At 38.3% G+C, this 12359-nt stretch overlaps 1 long non-coding RNA gene across 2 annotated transcripts in view; it reads right to left on the bottom strand.

The window, feature by feature from the left end:
- LOC129048958 (uncharacterized) overlaps positions 1-8276 on the bottom strand; it is a 66665-nt gene extending 58389 nt beyond the window's left edge. Inside the window, exons 1-2 of one of the 2 annotated variants that reach the window (XR_008511676.1) lie at positions 8189-8276; positions 7919-8023 (exon numbers count right to left, since the gene is read on the bottom strand). This is a non-coding gene — a long non-coding RNA (uncharacterized LOC129048958). Of the gene's footprint in view, positions 1-7918; positions 8024-8176 lie in introns of both variants that reach the window. The other variant, XR_010138787.1, reaches the window with a different exon arrangement.
- Positions 8277-12359: the final 4083 nt, after the last annotated feature.

The following is a 12359-nucleotide window of genomic DNA, read 5'->3' as shown; positions in this document are numbered from 1 at the left end:
TCCTTCCTAAGCATTCTTATTACTTACTCATCAATCTAACCTCCCAGTCCCACCACTGATTTTCTATGATATCCATCATATCTTTTATGTTTCTCTTCCATGCACAGTCAAGAAAGCTGGGGATTTTTTTAAAAAAAAACATGCTTGTTCTTTTAATGAATTTAATTCAATGAGTGAAATTTTTTTGGTCTCTAATTTGATATTTTGGAAACCAGTATTGGAAACAGAATCCTTTACCAGAATCTGGAACAGACATGGGAGGGTAACACAGTGGCAACAGCACTGGCTTAGGCATCATGAAGCTTGAGTCTAGTCTCGGCTCTTCTTCTCATTAGTGATATGATCTTGGGTCAGTCACTTCTTTCCATTGGACTTTAGTTTCCCCATTTGAAAAACAGAGAAAACTCTATCTATATTACCTAATTTTTTTTTTAAGAAATTCATGAGGTATGTGCATGTTTTTCCCACCATTCCCTAGGTCCTTCACTATCACTTCTGTCTTCATCACTTGCTGGGAAAAAGAGTGATTATAGCTGAGAGGAAAAGGGAGCACTAGGAATTCTAATCTTAATCTGTTTTATTTCCAATCAAGGCTATTCATTATATTAAAGTTTGAATTTTAATTTTAAACAGCATAGTCCTGGGGAAAGGAAAAAAGGGAAGTTCTATTTTGTATTTAATTTTGCTTGTTAGAGAGCAGAGACTTAGTTACCCCATAGTAATAGGAATGTAGGAACCCATATCCTTACTGTCATATCCTTCCCTTGACAGCCGAAACACTCATTAACACAGGCTTCCTGGTATCCATAGTAGGAGAGACTCAAAATGAGGTTTATGTGATGTGACTGGTAAATTATATTATTTGAAACTTTCAGGGCCATGAATTCCTTATGTTTTAGGATGCTGTGTGCTGCTGTGATGTAACATTTATTTTAATGGCCCCAGAAATGCACTGCGCAATAGTGCAGCAAATTAATACCATCATCCTGCTTGCCTGAAACTGTAAGAGGCAATTTGAACCACATTTGGTGTTGATAATTATTTTGTAATCTGATTTGCAGAGTTGGAGCATTATTGCTATGTAGATAACAAATAAATCTTAATAAGAGATATGGTATTTTTTAGAATATCCACTATACCCATGTGGTCATGAGAAGAAGAAGAAGGAAGGAGGAATATTTATCTGACTGTTTCCAATTTGGTTATTTTGACAGGAAAGTGGCAGAGGAATTCATGAGAGTAAAAGTGAAAAAAGAGATTCTACCACATATTCCTTCTATGAATAAAAGTTCATTGGGGAGGTGGAGGTTCACTTTGGTCATTGCAACTTATGACTATTGTAGACTACACTTGGCCTTCCTAAAACTTAAATCAACTGAAGTCTTCCCAGAATAGATTCTGATAGGAGCTGCCTTCAGAGATGATTAAACCTCTCAGTAGCTTCCCATGCTGAGACGGTGGAGCAACCACATAAAGGCACCCTGGATCACTGAGTCTTCCTATGGAAGGCAGTTGTTCTGTAGAGTTGCCTAGTACTGCAGCTTACCTTTGCACAAGCAGCAGACATATTTCTGTGTTAGCATCTGAGTTTTGAGAGGTTGTTTGTTATAGCACCATAACCACATTAGTCAGCTCAGCTGACATAGCAAAATATCATAGACTGAGTGGCTAAAACAACAGAAGTTTATTTTCCCACAATTCTGTATGCCAGGAAGTCCAAGATCAAACTACTGCCTAATTCGGTTCCTGTTAGGTGGTCACTTTCTCCCTCTGTTTTCACTTGGCAAAAGGAGAAGTCTGGTGTCTGGTCCTCTTCCTATAAGAGCATTAATCCTATAATCAGGATCCCACCCTCATCTGAACCCAATCATCTTATCCCAATATCTCCCAAAAGCCCCGTAACTAAATATCATCACATTCGGGGTTAGGGCTTCAAAACATGATTCTTGAGGCAGAAGGGAGGGGTGGTGGGAACACAATTCAGTACATGGCAATAACTTGCCTATCCTGGTTAATTAAGTAATGATTAAGGGATGTTTTAGTATCTTCATACCCCCTTACAAGGATTCATACTCTTTTTTAACTTTTGGGTTCAGGGGTACATGTTCAGGCCTGTTATATAGGTAAATTGCATGTCATGGAGGTTTGGTGTACAGATTATTTTTTTTCACACAGGTAATAGTCATAGTACCCAACAGGTAGTTTTTCAGTCCTCACCCTCCTCCTACCCTCCACCCTCAAATAGGTCCCAGTGTTTATTATTCCCTTCTTTGTGTCCATGTGTATTCAATGTTTAGCTCTCACTTGTAAATGAGAACATGCAGTATTTGATTTTCTGTTCCTGTGTTAGCTTAGGATAATGGCCTCCAGCTCCAACTATGTTGCTGCAAAGGACATTAACTCATTTTTTTTTATGGCTGTGTAGTACCCTATGTGTATGTGTGTCACATTTTCTTTATTCAGTCTACCATTGATGGGCATTTAGAGTGATTCCGTGTCTTGCTATTGTGAACAGTGCTGCAATGAATATATGTGTGCATGTGTCTTTATGATACAATGATTTATATTCTTCTGGGTATATACTCAGTAATGGAATTGCTGGGTCAAATGGTAGTTCTGTTTTTAGCTTTTTGAGAAATAGCCATACGGCTTTCCAGAATAGTTGAATTCTCATCAACAGTGTATGAGCATTCCCTTATACACTCCCACCAACAGTATGTAAATGTTCTTTTTTCTCCACAACCTCATCAGCATCTGTTATTTTTTTACTTTTTAATAATAGCCATTCTGACTGGTGTGAGATGGTATCACATTGTGGTTTTAATTTGCATTTCTCTGATGATCAATTATACTGAGCTTTTCTTCATATGCTTGTTGGCCACATGTATAACTTCTTTTGGAAAGTGTCTGTTTCTGTCCTTTGACCACTTTTTAATAGGGTTATTTGTTTTTCTTGTAAATTTGTTTCGTTTACTGGATATTAGACCTTTGCCAGATGCATAGTTTGCAAAAATTTTCTTCCATTCTGTAGGCTTCCTATTCACTGTCTTGATAGTTTCTTTTGCTTTGCAGAAACTCTTTAGTTTAATTAGATCCCGTTCGTCTATTTTTGCTTTTGTTGTCATTGCTTTTGGCATGTTGGTCATGAAATTTTGCTTGTTCCTATGTCTAGAAGGGCATTGTCTAAGTTGTCTTCCAGGGTTTTTATAGTTTTGGATTTTACATTTAAGTCTTTAATCTACTTTTGTAAGTAGTATAAGGAAGGGGTCCAGTTTCTATCTTCTGTATATGGCTAGCCACTTATCCCAGCACAATTTTTTGAACAGGGAGTCCTTTCCCCATTGCTTGTTCTTGTCGACTTTGTCAAAGATCAAACAGTTGTAGGTATGCGGACTTATTTCTTGGCTCTCTATTCTGTTTCATTGGTCTACATGTCTATTTTTGTACCAGTATCATGCTGTTTTGGTTACTGTATCCCCATGGTATAGTTTGAAGTCGGGTGGCATGATGCCTCCAGCTTTATTCTTTTTGCTTAGGATTGCCTTGGCTATTTGGGCTCTTTTTGGATTCCACATAAATTTTAAAATATTTTTTTCTAGTTCTGTGAAGAATATCATTGACAGCTTGATAGGAATAACAGTGAATCTATAAATTGCTTTGGGCAATATGGCCATTTTAATGATATCGATTCTTCCTACTCATAAGCATGAAATGTTTTTCTATTTGTGTCATCTTTGATTTTTGAGCAGTGTTTTGTAATTCTCATTGTAGAGATCTATCATATCCCTGGTTAGCTGTATGGCTAGGTATTTTGTTCTTTTTGTGGCAGTTGTGAATGGGATTGTGTTCCTGATTTGGCTCTTGGCTTGACTATACCACATTTTCTTTATCCAGTCTGCCATTGATGGACATTTAGGTTGATTCCATGTCTTTGCAGTTTATACAAATTTCGACACCAATTTTATCTCTGCAAATGTTGCCCTGTCTTCTTTGCTATGCTGGAAAATGACTTCAATGGGACTTCTAGCATTATAGCCAGAGAAACATGTCAGTAACTATCTCGTATGGTTTCTAATGTCCAAATGCCCCACTCTCTGTATGAGTCTATCACACTTCCTCATCTTTCATCTGAGTTCTACTCTGAGTGGAGGAAAAGCTAGGACATGAATGTCTAACCTTTTCACACTATCTTTGTCTCCTTCTCTTTATACCAACCAGGATATAAAAAAAGAGTTTCCACCTTGTCTTCCTGTGTAGCAGATTACCCTATGTTACATTCTTGTTTTTTCTAAGGAGACTTTTGTTTTGTTCTCTTCCCCTGGGCCATAAGGGTGAGCACAGGGAGAAAAACTGGCTTTTGATAAGGGAAAACAGAAATACCTTATCCATGTTTCCACTATGTGTTTATATGTGTAATTATTTTATTAATGTTATATTCACCACTAGGTAATGAGGTACATGAGGAGAATGATTGAGTCTGTTTTCCTCATATTACATCCCTAGTGACTAGCATGTTGCCTAGTACAAAAAAGGAGAGCTATACTTTCCCTTCAGAATGGAGTTGGGTCTATGCCAGGCAGCTGTTCTTGACCTCCATCCTTCTCTCTCCTCTCCAGTGCATCTTTTAGACTTTTCCTTCCAAGCCTGGCTCAAGCGGTAGTTCTTCCATGATCTCCTCAGTTAGAATGAAAAATGCAAAACAACTAGTGTGACAACACTTATCTCATTCTACCTCGACCTAATTGTTTCTATGACTGTTTCCTCAACTAGTCACAGAGGGCAGATCCCTGTATTATTCACTCTGTATATCCCTCCCCCACTGTAATGGTTAATTTTAGGTGTCAACTTGACTGGATTGAGGGATGCCTCAATAGCTAGTAAAGCATTGTTTCTGAGTGTGTCTGTGCGGGTGTTTCCAGAGGAGATTGGCATGTGAGTTGATGGACTGAGTGAGGAAGATCTGCTTTCAATGTGGGCAGGCACCATCCAATTGGCTAAGGACAGATGGAACAAACAGGCAGAAGAAGGGGGAATTCTCTCCCACTCTTGGGGTAGGATACCCTTGTCCTCCTGCCCTTGGACATCAGAACTCCAGGTTCTTTGGCCTTTGGATTCTGGTACTTGCACCAGTATCCTTTAAGACACTCAGGGCTTTGGCCTTGAACTGAGAGTTACACAATTGGCTTCCTTGGTTCTGAGGCCTAAGGACTTGGACTGAGCCATGCCTTCCAGAAACTTCAGCTTGCATATGGCCTCTTGTGGGACTTCTCAGCATCCATAATCATGGGAGCCAATACCCTTAATAAACCCCCTCTCATATATCTAACTATCTATATCCTACTGGTTCTGTTTCTCTGGAAAATGCTTATTAATACACCCTCCTTACCACCATCGATGGTGCCTTGCTCATTGACTGTGGTAGGTGTTTGATAAACATTTGTTGCATTAAAATAAATTCCCACTCTCATTTTCTCTTTTCTGGCTTCTTAGAAGTAGAACCTGAAGAACTCTGTACTATTTCTACATGAATTTTTATTGTACCTATCAGCAGCATCTTTGATCTGTTTGCCAACCTGACATCTGAGAATGTCTAGCATGGTTCTAGCACAGGAAGAGCTCGGCAAATATTCTGTGCTGATAAATAGATAATGAATCACACAAGTGACAAGAAAGTTGCCTGGAGTCCCCCACTGGCAAACAGAAGCTGAACTTCTTGTGTGTACTTTAGCTTCCAATTCACATCTCCTCCTCTCAGGATCCTTTAGTTCAGCAAGCATTTATTTAGCTAAACGACACAAAGAATAATGCTAATAAAGACAAATTCATGAAACTGGTTCAGTAAGAGCACTTGGCCTGGCTCTGTTCCATAGCCAGAAACTGAACCACCAGCCATAGCCAGCTTACCTTGTAAATGCAGAACCCTATTACAAGAGGTTCAGACAGGAAAATGATATGCCCAAATGCATATGCCACAGATGATGGGCTTGCAGCATTGCTTTTATAAAAGAAGAAATCTTCCTACTAAATGCATTGCATTCCTGAGAAGAATATTAGCTGAAAATCCATTCCACTACCTACTAATTTACCTTAGGGTGGCTAAATCCCTATAGTACTGTATAAACTAGGTCTTTATGCTTGTATCTGGATTATCAAAAGAGCCTCTTACTGGTATCCAAGAAAATGGTCACACTGTCCTCCCATCTATCCTCCACACTGCCTCCAGAACTGTTTTTGAAAAACAAACAAACAAGCAAAAGATGTGTCTGATAATGAAAGCAACTCTACTAATGGAAGAACAGGCAGGATCCCAGGGTTGAGAGGAAATGTCAAGGGGGTCTAATTTGGTTTCTCACCTCATGCTATGGAACCTGCTGGATGACTGTTCTTTCTAATCAGTACTCTCCAATGAGAGGACATTCTCTACTTCCTGAGGTAGCCCATCTTTGACCAAAACCTGCTGTTTGTCCATGGCAATAAACAAAATACAATGCTTGAGATTAAAATGGCATATTTTTAAACTGAATTAGAATACCTTACAGTCTGTGCTTCATTTTTTACTTTGAAAGATGAATTGTATTCCAGTTCACTAAAGGTGGATGCTCATGCTGCACAATATCGGCTTTCGAGTAGGGAGCTACTGGTTTTAGTCGATAACCTATCAGCTTCCTTCTTTTTAGTTATCAATCCCTTCCCTACTTACCAAACTGTACTTCTCTCCTCCCCTATTGTCTTGGCCTCCTCATCCCTTACTCTTTCCCCCCCTCTTCCCCTCTCTCTTTTTCTCTTTCTGTCTGTCTCTCTCTCTGTCTCTCTTTGTGCTGGGACAGCAAGCCTGGTGACATTCTTAAGTTATCATTCAGCTTCCTTGTGATCTGAGTTTAGACACTGATCACATCAAAGTCCCTGATATCACTGACAGAGCTCTACAAGGGTAGGCAGGACTTTAGCAACCACAAAGAGTTCTCCATAGAAAGAAGCTTAGTTTAAATTAAATAGCAAATGTAAACATGGCTCCAGAATTAGGCTACAAGGCCTCAGCATGTGACTTTAGTGGGTAAAAATGTCTTAGATGTGGCTGGAAAAGTACTGCCTACATATAAAGTCTTTAGAAAAGTTATTAAGAATATTTATGTGTGAGTATTTATTGACTTATAAATATTTTTAATGATAATGAAAATTATTCTTCCTGGAAGCCTAGGGAGAATGGATGACTACTGCTATTTTCTCATTTTATAGACATATACATCTATTCTGATCATTTATCTTGAATTCTAGAAGAGTTGCTACTCCAGGTGCCATCTTCATGTTTGCTCACAGAATGCAGTATTTGCTTTGCTCAGCAGACCACTGAGCTACATAATTCTTAGCCAAGTATTATCAATATAAGAACCTAATATGTGCAGGGCATAGTGGAAACTCAAAACTGTGTGTTGAGAAAATGAAAGAATAATGCATGACTATACAAAGTTGCGTATACTTCTTCACTTCTTCACGCAGGCCATAGCCAGGATCACAGGCAGCTCAGTGGACAGTTTCTGTTTCTTATGATACAGAATGTGCTAGTTTTCCAGTTGCCTTTTATTTATTTTTTATCAAGTTTACAAGTGCTCATCTAGTTAAGACAAAGCCCATGCAAAAACATCCTGTCAAGAAAGACAGTGCTTTGCTTTGAATCCAATGGTTACCAACAGCAAGTGAGCTGGGATTGGTGCTCACTCCTCTAAGTCTGCTGTTCTGTACTCATGTACTGATACCTGTGGAAGTGCCCCTGCAGATGATGTGAATCAAGGAGCTCTGGTGTCTATTCTTTGAACCCGCTTTTGTCCTTCTCAACACTTCTGGTGTCATCCACAGAACCACAGGAGGGTGACAAGGCCATCTGGGATTTTCCAGAGGGCAGTTATTCAGGTTCTTTTACCTCCGATCCCTCCACTCCAAGTCTTGTTTTTTCCCTTCTTTTTGCTCAGCAACTGTCTTCAGAGACAGAGGTATCAACTACTTTCTTGAAGCTCTGCTTAAAATTCTGTGTGGGAAGAAGGGGTTGTACCACAATTAGTTTGGAGATGCTCATTACACATACTTCTTTATCCTACCTCAATAGTAGTTACCACTTACTAAGCAATTTATGCATGTTAATTCTTTTATTTGTCATAAAAACTTGATTATGTATACATACTATTATTATCACCTCTGTTTTACAAATGCAGAAACCCAGGCACAGAGAGATTAAACAACTTTTCAGTGGTCACATAGCTAGTGATAGAATTGGAATTTGAATACAGGTAGACTAGTTCTAGAACCTTTGCTTTTAACTTCTATGACATGCCGCCTTTTTGAGAGATGATGAAAAGTTTGGTTCTATCTCATATTTATACACACCCCTAAAACCATAGCCATTTATGACTTCTCTTTGTAATAGTCCTCACTCTTCTCCTCTGAGTTAGGCAAACTGCAATGAGAGTTTGATTATAGCATTGTAAATGCGTATCCAAATAAATCTACTACGAGGTGTGAAACCCTTCCCTTGGTTAGCTGATCTGGCAGAATAGTTGATTGTACTTAGTATAATGCCAGCAGCCACAGACAGAGAGACATATGACTAAGTATCTCAATTCTGTGGTTCTGGATTTATTTTCAGGAAGGAAAAAAAGATGTAGATCCAATTATGTTCAAACCTGCTGCATGCTTTCCTTCACCATTGACGAATTGCTAGTAAGCCCCTTCTTTTCCCAGTCTCTCTTTTTATTGGAATCAAGTCAGCCTTTGCAAGTGAGAAGTGAGGTTCTTGCCCTTTCTGGCCAGGGTGGCTCTTATTCTGTTTGGAATACTTCTCTCTGCTTCACTGTGGTTGACAGCAGACCCCTGCTCAAAGAAACTCCCCACCAGGCAGCTCTGGCCTCTCCATCATTTTGTTTTGTTTTGTTTTGTTTTGTTTTGTTTTTGAGACAGAGTCTCCCTCTGTCACCCAGGCTGGAGTGCAGTGGTGCAATCTGGGCTCACTGCAACCTCCACCTCCTGGGTTCAAGTGAGTCTCCTGCCTCAGCCTCCCGAGTAGCTGGGACCACAGGCATCTGCCACCATGCCTGGCTAATTTTTTGTATTTTTAGTAGAGACAGAGTTTCACCGTGTTAGCCAGGATGGTCTCGATCTCCTGACCTCGTGATCCACCTGCCTCAGTCTCCCAAAGTACTGGGATTACAGGCGTGAGCCACCACACCAGGCCGCCTCTCCATCTTTAAGATCTCAGGATGCATAGCCAAGCCCACTGGTGCAGAAAATTCCTGATATTCAGAATAGACCAGTAAGAGGTAGATAAAACTGTGGGTCAAATAGATTTTAAATCATATTCTAAATCTTTCCTCTTCTAATTTGACAACTTTGAATGGAGTAGTAGTGAGAATCCCTCACTTGGAAAGCACAATCATATGGCCACCATCTCAGAATTCAACAAAACTGCACAATGCCTAAGCATAGAATTGAATGGATTGGATTTACAATTGGCTTAGGCCACTCCAATGCAAATGCATTAAAGAGAAAAGAAACACAAAATCAGAATACCAATCCTATATGACTATACTTCTTTGTTCTGGGCATTTCTATATACATTGTCTCTTCTATCCTCCTAATGATCAAATTAGTTAGGTATTATTATCAATGTTTTACAGATAAGAAAAGTAACTATTATCAAGTTTAAGTAGCTGTTCAGGGTTCCACTGTTAGCTGATGACAGGCAAGATTTGTACCTGGGTTTTTGACCTTCGTATTAGGCTGTTCTCACATTGCTATAAAGAATTACCAGAGACTGGGTAATTTATAAAGAAAAGAGGTTTAATTGGCTCACAGTTCTGCAGGCTTTACAAAAAGCATGGTACTGGCGTCTGCTCAGCTTCTAGGGAGGACTCAGGAAGCTTACAATCATGTCAAAAGGTGAAGGGGGAGCCAGAGGTGGGGAGGAGCTGCCACACACTTTTAAATGACCAGATCTCCTAAGAAGTCAGTATCAAGAAGACAGACCAAAGCCATGAGAGGTCTGCCCCCATGATCCAAACACCTCCCACCAGGCCCCAACTCCAACACTGGGGATTACAATTCAACGAGATTGGGGCGGGGCAAATTTCCAAACTATATCAACCTTCATTATAGCAATCTCTTGAATTCACAAGTAATTGTTCAAGGAAGTTTCAAACTGCAATTGGTTTTACTTTAAATGCTCTTCAATTAAATAACTTTTTTGAAAAAACAATTATTCTCTATGAAGGTTAGACTAATCAGATATAATCAGTGGATAATCTACCTGATTAATCTTATCCTTTCCAGTTTCAGATAAGCTTTTGTGTAACACTCTGTACATCAAACTGACCCCCATGATTAAGTGCAACACCACTGGGCTGCTCTGGTTTACAGTCCATATTGCTGAGCTCCTCATCTACAGGATCATCTATCTTGTATTTTTTTTCTACTTTGTATATTGGGATTTGTGCCAAGAAGACCTTTGAGGATGGTGCTAACTAGCTTTCTTTGGAGACCATTACCTTGCCAATAATGCTGATACCTGGCCTTTATAGATATTCTTCCTAGTTCAGTCTCATGCTGTTTATCTTCACGCAGTGCCAGATTTCTACCTACTTGGACTATTGTAACTTCATAAGTGGCCTCTGTGCCTCCAATTTCTATCCTTTTGTGCTATTACTTTTAATAATAGAATCCCTTCCCCCATAGACTATGCCTATGGAATAGTCTAAATTTCTTACTATCTATTGCAAACTCACGAGATTCTTACACTAATATAATTTTCTGGATGTATTGCCTTCTACATCTCAAGATATTTGTTGTAACCAAACTAGTCCCTGCTGTTCCCAGGACATATTTTATAATTCCCTTCTCTCACCCTGTTGCCATATGCTGGGTCTCTAATGACCTTGTCCTGTCTCTGTACCTGGTAACATCTATACCTTCTTTGTAACTGAGCTCAGATTCTGCCTCCTTCATGAGATCTTTCTCAGGCTTTACAAGTCCACATGGTGTCTTCATCTCTATTTCCATAGCATTCTGGATTTTTTCCTTTTACTATTATAGTATTTAATAGTTTCTGTCTTGACTTATAGTTGTTTATAAATATGAGTCAGTCTCACCATTCTGTGACTTCTTTAAAGGAAGGATTATTTCTTATTCATAGCTGTATCCCCTGCAAAGCTTAGTACAGCACCTTGCTAATAATAGGTATTCAGTAAATGTTTGACAACTTAAATATATTCCAATAAAGTTAGTTTCTGACTGTGTGACAAAGGTTATAAAATCATTAAAACTGGCTGTTTAAGAAGTAAGAGCAAAATTATTTTTAGATTCTTCTGTTGTACTGACAGAATTGTATGTTTGATCAGATGCTTTCTTTGATGTAATTTCTTCTGAAACACCAAATAGCTCATGCAAAGGAATTCACAGCAATCTTCTCCTTATTCTAGATATCACACTTTGTCTGCTTGCTTGATAAGTATTTCAGCAGCCTTTGAATAAAAGCAAATTAACTTGCCTTAAATAACCTGAATAAAGTCCATTCTAATGCTTTGTTATGATCTTTTGGCTTGTAGATACTGAGTTGTTCTCTAAAGTGTCACTAAGATAAAATTCATTTCACAAAATTGATTCCCCCTTGAGTTGAATCCATTCAATTGATTAAATATTCACCCTTTGCCTTCCTCCAGATTTTCTTCTTTCTTTCCATTTTCTACTTCTAGTTATAAGAAAGCTTGCTTGAATGAGAAAAGATATAAATATATTATTATTATACATAGAAATATAAATATTAATGTTTCATATAACATATATACATATATCATATGATATATATTATATACTACTATATATAGTGGTATAATGATAGGTATATATTATAGGTACATATTATTGTATATTATATATTATATAAAATGATATATATGTAATGATAGATATATGTTATATACCACTATATATATATATACACACACATACACACATAAAGAAAAGAGGCTTAATTGGCTCATGGTTCTGCAGACTTTGCAGGCGGCATGGAATATATATATATATACACACACATATATAGTGGTATATAATATATATTTATCATTACCTATATATCATACATATATATGTATCAGCAGTGGGAAAAAATCTCCAAAGAATGGCAATCTTTGGAAGCTAGTAATACCATTTTAAGTGGATAGTGATCTTAAAGTGAATGTGTAAGTGATATGCAAATAATTTATAAAATTAACCTACAGTCCTTTGGCCAAATTGTGCCAGACTGAGCCAAGAACTCTCTTCTTATAGGTCCTTCTGTACCTGCAATTTCCTTGTGTTATGTAAATCACCAGAAAACC

This window comes from Pongo abelii, chromosome 1 (genome assembly GCF_028885655.2).
Source record: "Pongo abelii isolate AG06213 chromosome 1, NHGRI_mPonAbe1-v2.0_pri, whole genome shotgun sequence".
In the NCBI taxonomy this organism is placed as follows: domain Eukaryota; kingdom Metazoa; phylum Chordata; class Mammalia; order Primates; family Hominidae; genus Pongo; species Pongo abelii.
This window is presented reverse-complemented; position numbering and strand designations above follow the sequence as displayed.